We start from the raw sequence: 11,946 nt of genomic DNA, 5'->3' as shown, positions 1-11,946 counted from the left end.
TGTTTACATGTTTCATATTTACATATAGTAATACATCTATATATATATTTGTATACAAATATGTCCATGCATCTATATTTTGATTGCTTATATATATGTGTCTGTGTGTGAGGGTTTCTTTAGCTTGGGAAATGAGAGTAGAAGAGAAATAACCATCTAAAATATTCATTTTATATATTTTGGTATGAAATACATGTTGATGTTCAGTATCAATTTATGTGAGAGATGGTTGAGAGTGGACAAATCTTGATTGAAAAAGTTGACACTTTAGATAATGTTGCAAATTCTCTTACGAAGCTAGTAATGATGGATAAGTTATCTTGGTGCAGGAAGGCCATGGGCCTTGATCACTGTACTTGATTTGTATTTTGTATCTTTATGGGTTAATTTACAATGTATGATGTTAGGTGGGAGAATGTTAGGATTTAGGTGCCATCAACCTTGTAAATCCTTTAATTTTCCTAATATCTTTTGTAGTTTACCCTTAAGAGGTTAAACTATTTAACCATCGGTGGTGAAAGAGACCATGTAAAGGAAAAGTTACTTTTACTACTTGTCCTTGGGGAAAATGACAAAATAGCTAGGTGACCCCTTTTAGAAGCTTCTCTTTTGAGGTGGTTGGACACTTGTTATGGGTTGTAGGAATATCTATGATGGTTATGACAATCATTATTGATTCTATGGCAATGTTTATGACAAAATCCTTACATAGGTGCCCATGCATGAGAGATGCTTTATGACAGTTGTAAAAGCATCTATAAGAGGCTATTTTTGGTTTTTTTGACTCATTTCAAGGAGATACATGTGGATTTTTCTAGGTTATTTTGTAACCTGTTGTTTGGTGATACCATGTTGGTATTCATCCTCACAAATCTCTATAAATTGGGGCATTAAGCTAGAGTTATTCATCTAGTCTTGTTCATTTTCTAGGATAATGAAGTGTTGTTTGATTTTACAGAGTCCTACAAGAAGTGTATTATTGTTGTAATCTTTATTTTATTAGTAATATACTTGCATCTCTTTCTGTGGTGGAGTTTTTTTTCCTAAAAGGGTTTCTCCACATAAATTTGGTTTTTCATTTTTAATGGTTTCATTGTTCTTGTTTAGATTCTACAATCACTTTGATAAGGGTTAATCTTAGTTTCAAATTTGCATTAATATTTATTTTAAGTTCATATTGCAAGCTTTGTTCACCTTGTTTTACAACAACTAGTGAGTGAACCGAAGGCATGAATTGATCACTAAGACATCACGAATGTGTTAGACTATACCAAAGGTTCCTACAAGACTCTAGGAACACAAAAATGCTAGAATGACTCAGCAGAGAGAGAAGAAGAATGACTCCCTCAAACACAATGACATCACCAACACATGCATAGAGAGGATTGAGAAGTGTGTAATGACCTCACCAACATCCTATACTCCTGACCAATGAAAGGACACACAAGAACATGGAATTATGACACTTTTCCACATTCACTACTTTACAATATGCTCTGAAAGGCCTCTAATGGACCCAAAAACATTACAATAAGACATAGTTCACCACTTGAAGATAGGTTGATGAGATGATGGATCTAAACCACCTTCCAAGACATATTTAAAACATACTAGATTCATTTTAAATTTTAAAAAATATTCCTACAATCATTTACCCTAACCGAGCATAAACATTATGATTAAAATAAAAAAGATATCATGCTTGATACTAACAAAACTACACCAATCATATCCATTTATAATTGAATTATAAATACTTCTCGAAGAAGGCCCAATATAGATTATTATAGTTACATCATTGATGACTCAAACGTCCTATCTATATACAAGTTACATTCTATTGAAATAGATAAAACATTCATACAACCAAGAGAAGAAGCCACTAAGCATGCTTAATTTGATATCGTCTAGACCCCAACAGTGGTATCCACACCAACCATCCATGTGGAACCAAATGGGCCACTCCCGTCATGCTAGGAGATAGTCACAAAGGCCAAAACCACACACACATGTAAGACAAAGAGGGGAGATATACCACTCATCCTAGTATGCAAAATACATAGCTTCAAGGATGGAAATATATTATATCCATGCATGAAGTATAAACACAACATCATAGGCCAATCATATATGGAAATCACATAGGCATCCATAAATTAACACCAATAGGGAAGGCATGAGCATCCACCAAGTGCTACTCAACTACAGGGCTAGATGTTAGAGATCAAGAGAAAGGAGTGTCATCATGTATCTTGAAGGGATGGCTCATGTGGAATCAAGTAGTCATCTCCAATAGACAAGGAGACTCAATCTTATCAGATCTACATCCCACAAATAACTGGGTTTTTTGAAGTCATCCTTAGTCTTTACGAGAACTCAAGGCATGAGAGTGGCATCCATTATCTTGGTTCATTATTAATTATGCTTCCTTAGCTTTCACTTATTACAAAACATCATAATGGGTTATCCTAGTAGCCCCTTTATGTCTCGACCCCCATTAGACACCACTCCTATTATTGGCTCTAATAATTAGCCTAGGATCATCATGTTCCAACAAACACATAATCAAATGATACAAAAAGTTTTATTTTTACAACTATTCACAAAATGAGCCAAATTTCACAAACTCAACAATCACATGAAACAACATGGGGAGCGATGAAAACTTAGGTAGGAAGAGAATTTTCAAATTTGCAGGCAAGAAGTGAGTACCAAGTTTGAATTTGGAGACAATAACAAGGGAATAAGATGTAGGAATAGGAAAAAATGATTCAAATGGGACCTCAGAAGATAAGCCTGATGAGCTAGAGGGGATTATTGTGGATCTCAGGGGATTTGCTGCCTCCTACCTAGTGGAGGTGAATATTTTGGGTTAGATTCTTAGGGAGCCATGTGTGAAGGATGAATTAGAAAAGGAGAAAGGAAAATTGGGACTTGAGCCTCATATACCATGGGTTTTTCTTTTTTGGGGTGAAACCCATTGGAATATCCTCTCATTCTCTAATCTGCAACCTTTCAAATCCAAAGTTAGGTAAGTTTACCATCACGGTGCCTGATTCAGTTATTGATTATAACATATCTCTAGTGGGTTCCTCACTAGCTGGCAAGTTTATGGGACCTCATCCAAGTATTAAGGTTGTTAGAACTTTTGTTAAAAGAAAATGGTGCCTCAAAGGTCAAGTAGAGGTTTCTGCTTTATCGAGAGGATTCTTCTCCTTTGGCTTCTCTTGTGAGGAGGACATGGTGGCTATTCTATGTGGGGGACCCTAGGTTATTGGAAAGGATTCCTTGGCTTTAAAAAAATGGTCCCCAAATCTAGACCTTTCAGAATCTTCTTTTTGAAGTTGTCCTTGTTTGGGTTCAACTTCCTAGGTTATTTATGGAATACTGGAATGAAGATGGTTTCAGGGGGATAGCTAGCTCTTTTAGGGAACTTCTCTCTATTGACCCTATGATTTCTATTAGGAAAAGGTTGGTGTATGCCAAAATATGTGTTGGAATCCTTCAATCTAAGGATATGCCTACCTCTATTGATATTGTGTCCAAACTTGGAATATGGGAGCAAATTGTTGAGTTTGAGACCTTACCATTTGTATGCTTTAATCGTAAGAAGTCAGGTCACTGGGCTAAAAAATGTCCTTCTTGAGCCCAAAATAAAGTTGTGAAACCCAGTAAAGGGAAAACAAAAGTTTGGAAACCTAAATCCAAAGAAGGTGAAAGAATATCTAATTTGTTGGTTTCATCCTCAAGGACCACTTCAGATGAGTATAATAGTGAGGATGAACAAAATATTGGTAGTAATATCAATAACTCTCAGAATAAGGATTTTACAATGGAAGATACCAATTACGAGAAAGTGGATGGTCAAGTCTCTGGTGCTACTATAGTGGAAAGCATAATCTCCATGCAAAATAAGGAATTAAGCACTGAGGCAATTGAGAATGGTATAGGGTTATAAGAGAATATGGACCCCCCTAATTTTAACAATGGAGAGAGAATTCCTACTGAGGATGTTAACTCTCTATCTCCTAAAGAGGTTATGTCCACTTGTGGAGATCAAAGAATGGATATTCTAATGGTGAATCATCTATCTTAGTGGTTTGTTTTGAAGAATCCCCTATTTTAAGGGATAATCTTAGTCCTTCTAAGAAATTAGGATCTCGAAAGATGAAGTATATAGGAAAATAAAATAAAACTGAGGATGAATCAAAGATAGAGGATGATCCACCTTTCTTACAGGTGGAAAGGAAAATGGGAACTAAAAAGGCAGCGGTCTCTAGAGTTTGTAGAAGAAACAAACTAAAGGCTGATTGTGGAAATACAAAAAGCTCAGGATAAAAGTTATCATAATGGCATAGGGAACACAATAGCCTCAAAGTATCATAGATGGGATTCAAAAGACTATCCTTGAAGTTTGTCTAAACAACACTCCCCTCAAATAATGAAGATAATGAATTGGAACATGAGGGGGTTCAATAACCCACATAAGCAAGATGTTTTTGTTGGCATTACTGATATTGATAAAACCGGTTAATCCAGTGAACCGATATATTAGCTGATATTTGTCATTGATGACTAACACTGACTGGTGGAGTGGTGTATCTCAGTAGCAAAGGTGATGGGTTGCAAACAACATGGAAGCAACATCAGAGATAGATTATCAATGTTCAATCAGCTCAAGGGAAGACAAACTAAGCTAACCAATTTGTCATTCAAGAAGATCGGTGTTAAGGTCAGATCTTCAATTTGGCTATTCTGATGATGATGAAGTCACAGAAGATGACTTAGGTAAGAAGGGTTTAAGTCCTATGCAAACCAGAACCTCATTGGCAAACAAGAAAAGAGGCTTGATGGAAGTACTGCAAATCGGTATCAAAGGATGAACCGGTAGTGGAGAGCGTAGTGGTATACTGGTAGACCGGTGAAGCAAAAGGAAGATAGGTGGTCACCGTAAATCTCAGAGTGGTGATCAGTTACACAATTGTGATGGAAAAAGGTGAGTTGGTGAGTTTGTATCAACGCCAAACTAAAGGATGGTAAAGTCAACCTCAGTCATCATGCAATTAAGCCATGATTACTTGCGGATTTTCTGGTTCACATTTAAAAGACTAAACTCGACCTAGAAGTTGCTATTTTTGAGGGATGCAGTGGTAGATTTGGATGAGTAGTTGGTGGAATTGTTGTAGGGTGTGTAGAGAAAGAGTAGGAAGATTTGAATTTGAAATCTATCAAGATTTGTGATTGCATTGATTAAGGAAACACTTGAAGGTGATGACAGAGAGTGTATAAAGTGTTTTGAGTTCATACAAAACATTTTGATCGAAAAATTTGCAAAGTGCAAATCCTGTGAGAGGAGATCCAAAGTGCAGAGTGAGGAGTGAGGAAGTGCTAAATGATTTAGTAGAACAGAGTGTGTGTGAAGTAGACCGATAGAGTGTAGAGTCAACGGTATGAGTAGAGGACCGATGTAGTGCAGAGTAGACACAACCCGTGCAAACAGAGTACGAATTTCATTGTGATCTGATCAAGCTATTCTAGCAGATCAAATTCATGTTGCTTTCTAACCATTGCAACTCAAAATACCTTAACCGGGTGGACTTTAACAGGTCCCTTTGTAAAATCCCTTAATCGGGTGGCAACTTAATAGATGATCCTAAGTCCTTTAACAAGGCTACCTCTAACAGGGTAAAGGCACTAACAGACCTTAAATAAAATCCCTTAATCAGGTGGCACCTAACATCGTCTTTGTAATCTCCTAACAAGGATGGCTCCTCATTGGGCGTACTCCAGAAGAGTACAAATTTTGTGAGTTTATACTCACACCATGGTTTTCTCCCATTTGGGTTTCCACGAGATAAATCTTGGTGTTATTGTGTATCTTTTCATGCATGCATGTTCTCCTGCAATAACTGTTTGTATTGATGAATATTAAGTTAGTGCAGGCTTGAGTAAAAAGGTTTTAATTTTGTAAAACCGGTTAAGTATTGATTCACCCCTCCCCTCTCAGCACTGGTTGGGACTAACAATTGGTATTAGAGCCTTGGTCCTTAGATTCAGAAGAGCTTAACAAATTAAGGAAAGATCCAAGGTGATGTGAAAGGAGGGCCCTAAGTTCTCTAAGGATAATTACACCTTATGGTGTGGTAGAATGAAGCTCTACCTAAGATCCCTAGGAGATCAATACTGGAATCATGTAACCATAGAGTACAATGAATCTATAGGGGTTCTCACTGCAGATCAGATTAAAGAAAGGCAAGACAACACTGCAACTATGGATCTGATTGCTAGCACTTTATCTGATAATGAGTATGTTGAGGTTCAAGATCTAAAAACAACCTATGAAATGTGGAATAAGATGAAGATTTTTTATGGGGGAGATCCTCATGTTCAAAAGGCTAATGTGGACAACTTAAGAGGCAATTTTGATGAGATGAGGATGCAAGAAGGAGAAAATATAGAACAATATAACAAAAGAATAAAGGATGTAGTAAATTCCATCAAAAGTGCTGGAGGAAATCTTGAAGAAGATGATGTGGTCAAAAAAATCTTAAAAACCTTGTTACCACAATATGCCATAAGGGTTTTAGTTAGTGTTTCACTTGGCTCACTGATCGGTAAGTTGACTGCCTTTGAACTGAGCAACTATGATAATAGTGTACCAAAGATTGATGTTGCCTTCAAAGCTTCCATGATATATGTACCAATAAGGAGAAGAAAAGAAACCAAAAATAGTTCTACTTCAAGAACCGGTCATTCTCATGACTGTGATAACCTGTTATTTGAAGAACATGAACAAGATGAGATTGAAGCTCTATTAGCAAGAAGGCTGCCAAGAGGAAAAGGAAAGTATACAGGTAAACTTCCCTTGAAGTGTTTCTCTTGTAATAGAATAGGTCATATTGCATCCAGATGTCCTAACAATGATAGGAAGGATAATTTTAGAAGCTAAAAAGACAAGAGCAAGAAGGAGTTCTATCTTGCAGAAGGATTTACTGATGAAGAATCAGAAGGATCTGATGGAGATGGAATTGCATTTGTAGTGGTAAAGGAAGATAACACAGAGGAAAGTGATATGGTACTGATCTCTAGTTCAAAATTCTGTGGAGACTGGGTAATTGACAGTGGTTGCACTCACCACATGACCGGTGACATAAACAAATTCCTCAGCATGGTGGACTATAATGGAGGAATGATGAGATTCAATGATGCTCCTTGTGCAGTAAAAGGTAAGGGATCTATAGCCCTAAATGATAAAACAAATTGTGAAGATGTTTATTGGGTAGAAGGGATAAAATATAATCCGTTAAGTGCTGCACAACTTAACAATAAGGGTTACCGGTTATAATTCAATGAAGGAATATGTAAAATAAATGATAAATCAGGAAGTCTGATTGCTACTGGTAAACAATCTAGATGTAATTTGTTTCACCTAGACACCACTACAGGCAGTTGTCTAATGGAAAAGGTAAAAGACAGTTGGCTGTGGCACAAAAGACTGTGTCATGTTAACTTTGATAGCATAGAAAAAGTTAGTAAAATGAAGTCTGTCAAAGGTATGCATGATATTATGAAACCTGAAAATGCTATGTGCAAAGAATGCCAACTAGGAAAGTTGATCGGGCTAGTTTCATTAGCAAATCTTATTCATCTGAGAATGTGTTGGATTTAGTTCATACATAATTGTGTGGTCCCATGAGGACCAAGAGTTTCTATGGGGACTGGTATTTCATGTTGTTTATAGATGATTTCTCAAGAATGATGTGGGCCGTGTGCTTGAAAGAAAAATATGAAGCCTTTCACATGTTTAAGGTCTTCAAGGCTCGAGTGGAGAGAGGAATCGGTAAGAGTCTGAAATGTTTGAGATCATATAGAGGAGGAGAGTTCACTTCTCAAGAGTTCATGAATTACTGTGAAAAACAGGGGATTATGAGACAAATGTCTGCACCCAGAACACCTCAGCGGAATGGGTTTGCTGAAAGAAGGAATAAAACTCTGATTGATTGTGTGAGGAATCTGATGATACATAAGTATATTCCACACATCTACTAGAGAGAAGCAGTAAACACTTTTGTGTATACCTTGAATCAGATACAAGTGAAGAAAGGGACAGATAAAACTCCCTATGAATTATGGTGTGGATACTCACCCAATGTGAGCTATTTCAAAGTATTTGGAAGTAGGTGCTATATCAAGAGGGATGAGTACTCTGGAAATTTCAATCCCAAGAGTGATGAAGGAACCTTCTTAGGTTACTCCATAAAGAGTAAAGCATATCAATTTGAACAAAATGACCAGTAAGATTGTGGAGAGTGCTAATGTCAGAGTGGACGAGTTCTCTGAGAAAAATGAACAGGATAGCAAGAGTGAACTAGAGGATTATCAAGGATTTGAGTACACTGTACCAGTCGAACCTGCTGAAGAGAATCCTATTGTAGAGGCAAATGAGGAAGCATGTGAAGTAGAACCTGCACAACCGGTAGAAGAAGCTCCAAGAAACGAACCAGTACTAGCAAGGTATGTCAGAAATAATCACTCCACTAAAAATATCATTGGTGACAAAGATGCATGAGTATTGACTCGATGAAGAGAAAGAGAGAATGCCTATCTGCTCTCCAAAATTGATCCTAAAACAACAAAGGAGTCTCTAAAAGATGAATACTGGATCAAATCCATGGAGGAGGAACTGGAGCAGATTAAGAAAAATGAAACTTAGACTCTTGTGCCCAGATCGGAGAACAAAATGTGATAGGCACCAAATGGGTGTTTAGAAACAAAATGGATGAAACCGTTCAAGTAGTAAGAAACAAAGTAAGGTTAGTCTGCAAAGGGTATGCTCAGAAAGAAGGTTTGGATTATGGAGAAATCTTTGCACCGGTGGCTAGGCTGGAAGGGGTCAGAATCTTGCTTGCTTATGTTGCCTACAAGAAGTTCAAAGTTTACCAAATGGATGTAAAATCAATATTATTGAATGGAGTTTTAGAGGAAGAAGTGTACATAGAGCAACTAAAAGGGTTTGTATCAGAAGATGGAAGAGATATGGTATGCAAGTTGAAGAAGGCTCTATATGGGCTAAAACAAGCACGAAGAGCTTGGTATGAGAGGCTACACTCATATTTGTTAAGCATAGGGTTCATAATAACCAGTGACAACAATAACTTGTACCTAAAAAATGGAGAAGGAAAACATCTGATTGCAAATTTTTTTGTAGATGACATCATCTTTGGGGGAGATGATGAGATGAGCAAAGGTTTTGCAGATGAAATGAAGCGAGAATTTGAAATGTCCATGATCGTTGAAATAAAATTCTTCATCGATTTGCAAGTATCTCAACTAAAGAATGGTATATTCATTAGCCAGACCAAGTACATAAGGGAAATCTTGAAGACTTTTGGAATGGAAGATTCCAAACCTGTTGCAACTCCAATGGTTATAGGTTGCAAGCTCTCCAAAAATGACGAGTCTAATGAAGTGAATGAGACACTTTACCGATCCATGATTGGTAAGTTACAGTATGCAGTACACAGTAGACCGGATATAGCACAAGCAGTTGGCTTGGTTGCCAGATTTGCTGCAAATCCAAAAGAGACTCATATGGTGGTGGTTAAGAGAATATTTAGATACCTTAAGGGGACTAATGAGTATGGTCTCTGGTATCCACATAAGGGAGATTTCAACTTAAGTGTCTTCACCAATGTAGATTGGGCAGGGAACATTGATGACATAAAGAGCACTAGTGGAGGTGCATTCTTTCTTGGAGACAAGATTGTGTCATGGACAAGCAAGAAACAAAATTGCATCTCTCAATCCACAACTGAGGCAGAGTATGTGGCTATTACAATCAACTGTACATAGGTAGTATGGATCAATAAATTATTGGAAGGTATCCAAGAAAAGGTGACTGGACCTATGGTGATTCACTGTGACAACACCAGTGCTATCAACATATCCAAGAATCCAATGATGCATTCCAAGACAAAGCATATAGCTATCAAATACCACTACCTCAGGGAACAGGTTCAAGACAAGGAAGTGAGGTTGGAGTATATACCACCAAAAGAATAGGTGGTTGATATCTTCACCAAGCCACTACAGAAGGACACCTTTGAATATCTCAGAGATAAGCTAGGGGTGATACCCCTACCTGCATTAAAGTAAGAGAAGAAGGGCTCTACATCAATCTGGTATGCTTTCTTTATGAAATTTTTTTAAGACTAAATTGATAAGTGTGGACTACTCCGGTTAGGGGGAGCAGTCTTGTAAGTATATTGAAATACATCTTTGGCATTACTGTCAAAGGGGGAGATTATTATAGTGTTTGAGTATTGGTGAGTAGTGGGTAGAATGTGTGAAGTAGTGTTGAGAAGAAGTTGCTGAAGCATATGGTTGCTAGAAGTGGTTAGAGTGGTTTGTTGGAAACAAAGTATTGCCAGTATTAGGGGGAGATACTCATTATTACTTTGACCGGTACAAAGATAAAGAAATAAACGAAGAAAGTACATGCATGAGCAACTAATAAGACAAATTTTGAAGTGTTGCCATCAATGCCAAAGGGGGAGATTGTTGGCATTACTGATATTACAAAATTGGTTAATCCTGAACTGGTATATTAGTTGAGATTTGTCATTGATGACTAACACTGGCCGGTGGAGTGGTGTATCTCAGTAGAAAAGGTGATGGCTTGCAAACAACATGGAAGCAACATCAAAGATAGATGATCAAGATTTAATCAGCTCAAGAGAAGATAGACTAAGCTAACCGGTCTGTCATTCAAGAATATCAGTGTTAAGGTTAGATCTTCAAGTTGGCTATTCTAATAATGATGAAGTCACAAAAGGTGACTTAGGCAAGAAGGCTTGAAGTCCTATGTAAACTGGAACCTCATTGGCAAACAAGAAAAGAGGCTTGATGGAAGTACTGCAAACTAGTATCAAAGGATGAACTGGTTGTGGAGAGCGCAGTGGTATACCGGTAGACCAGTGAAGTAGAAGGAAGATAGGTGGTCACCATAAATCTCGAAGCGGTGATTGGTTACACAGTTGTGATGGAAAAAGGTGAGTTGGTGAATTTGTGTCAACGCCAAACTAAAGGTTGGTAAAGTCAACCTCAGTCACCATGCAGTTAAGCCATAATTACTTGCGGATTTTCTGGTTCACATTTAAAAGACTGAACTCGACCCAGAAGTCGCTATTTTTGACGGATGCAGTGGCAAATTTGGATGAGTAGTTGGTGGAATTATTGCAGGGCGCACACAGAAAGAGCGAGAAGAATTGAATTTGAAATCTACCAAGATCTGTGATTGCATTGATTAAGGAAACACCTGAAGGTGATGATAGAGAGTGTATAAAATGTTTTGCGTTCATACAAAACATTTTGATCGAAAAAATTGCAAAGTGAAAATCCCATAAGAGGAGATCCAAAGTGTAGAGTGAAGGGTAAGGAAGTGATAAATGATTTAGAATAACAAAGTGTGTGTGAAGTAGACCGGCAAAGTGCAGAGCCGAGAGTATGAGCAGAGGACCGATGTAGTGTATAGCAGACACAGTCGGTGCAGCCAAAGTATGAATTTCATTGTGATCTGATCAAGCTATCAGTAGCTATTCCAGTAGATCAACTTCCTGTTGCTTTCTAACCATTGCAACTCAAAATCCTTTAACCAGGTGGACTTTAACAGGTCCCTTTGTAAAATTCCTTAACCGAGTGACATCTTAATTAATGATCCTAAGTCCTTTAACAAGGCTACCTCTAACAGGGTAAAGGCACTAACATGCCTTAAATAAAATCCCTTAACCGGGTGGCACTTAACAGTGTCTTTTTAATCTCCTAACAGGGATAGATCCTCACCGTGCATACTCCAAAAGAGTGCAAATTTTGTGAGTTTCTACTCACACCGTGGTTTTCTCCCATTTGGGTTTCCACGAGATAAATCTTGGTGTTATTGTGTATCTT

Source organism: Cryptomeria japonica, chromosome 10, assembly GCF_030272615.1.
Source record: "Cryptomeria japonica chromosome 10, Sugi_1.0, whole genome shotgun sequence".
Lineage (NCBI taxonomy): Eukaryota > Viridiplantae > Streptophyta > Pinopsida > Cupressales > Cupressaceae > Cryptomeria > Cryptomeria japonica.
The sequence above is the reverse complement of the archived record's forward strand: the minus strand, read 5'-3'. Positions refer to the sequence as shown.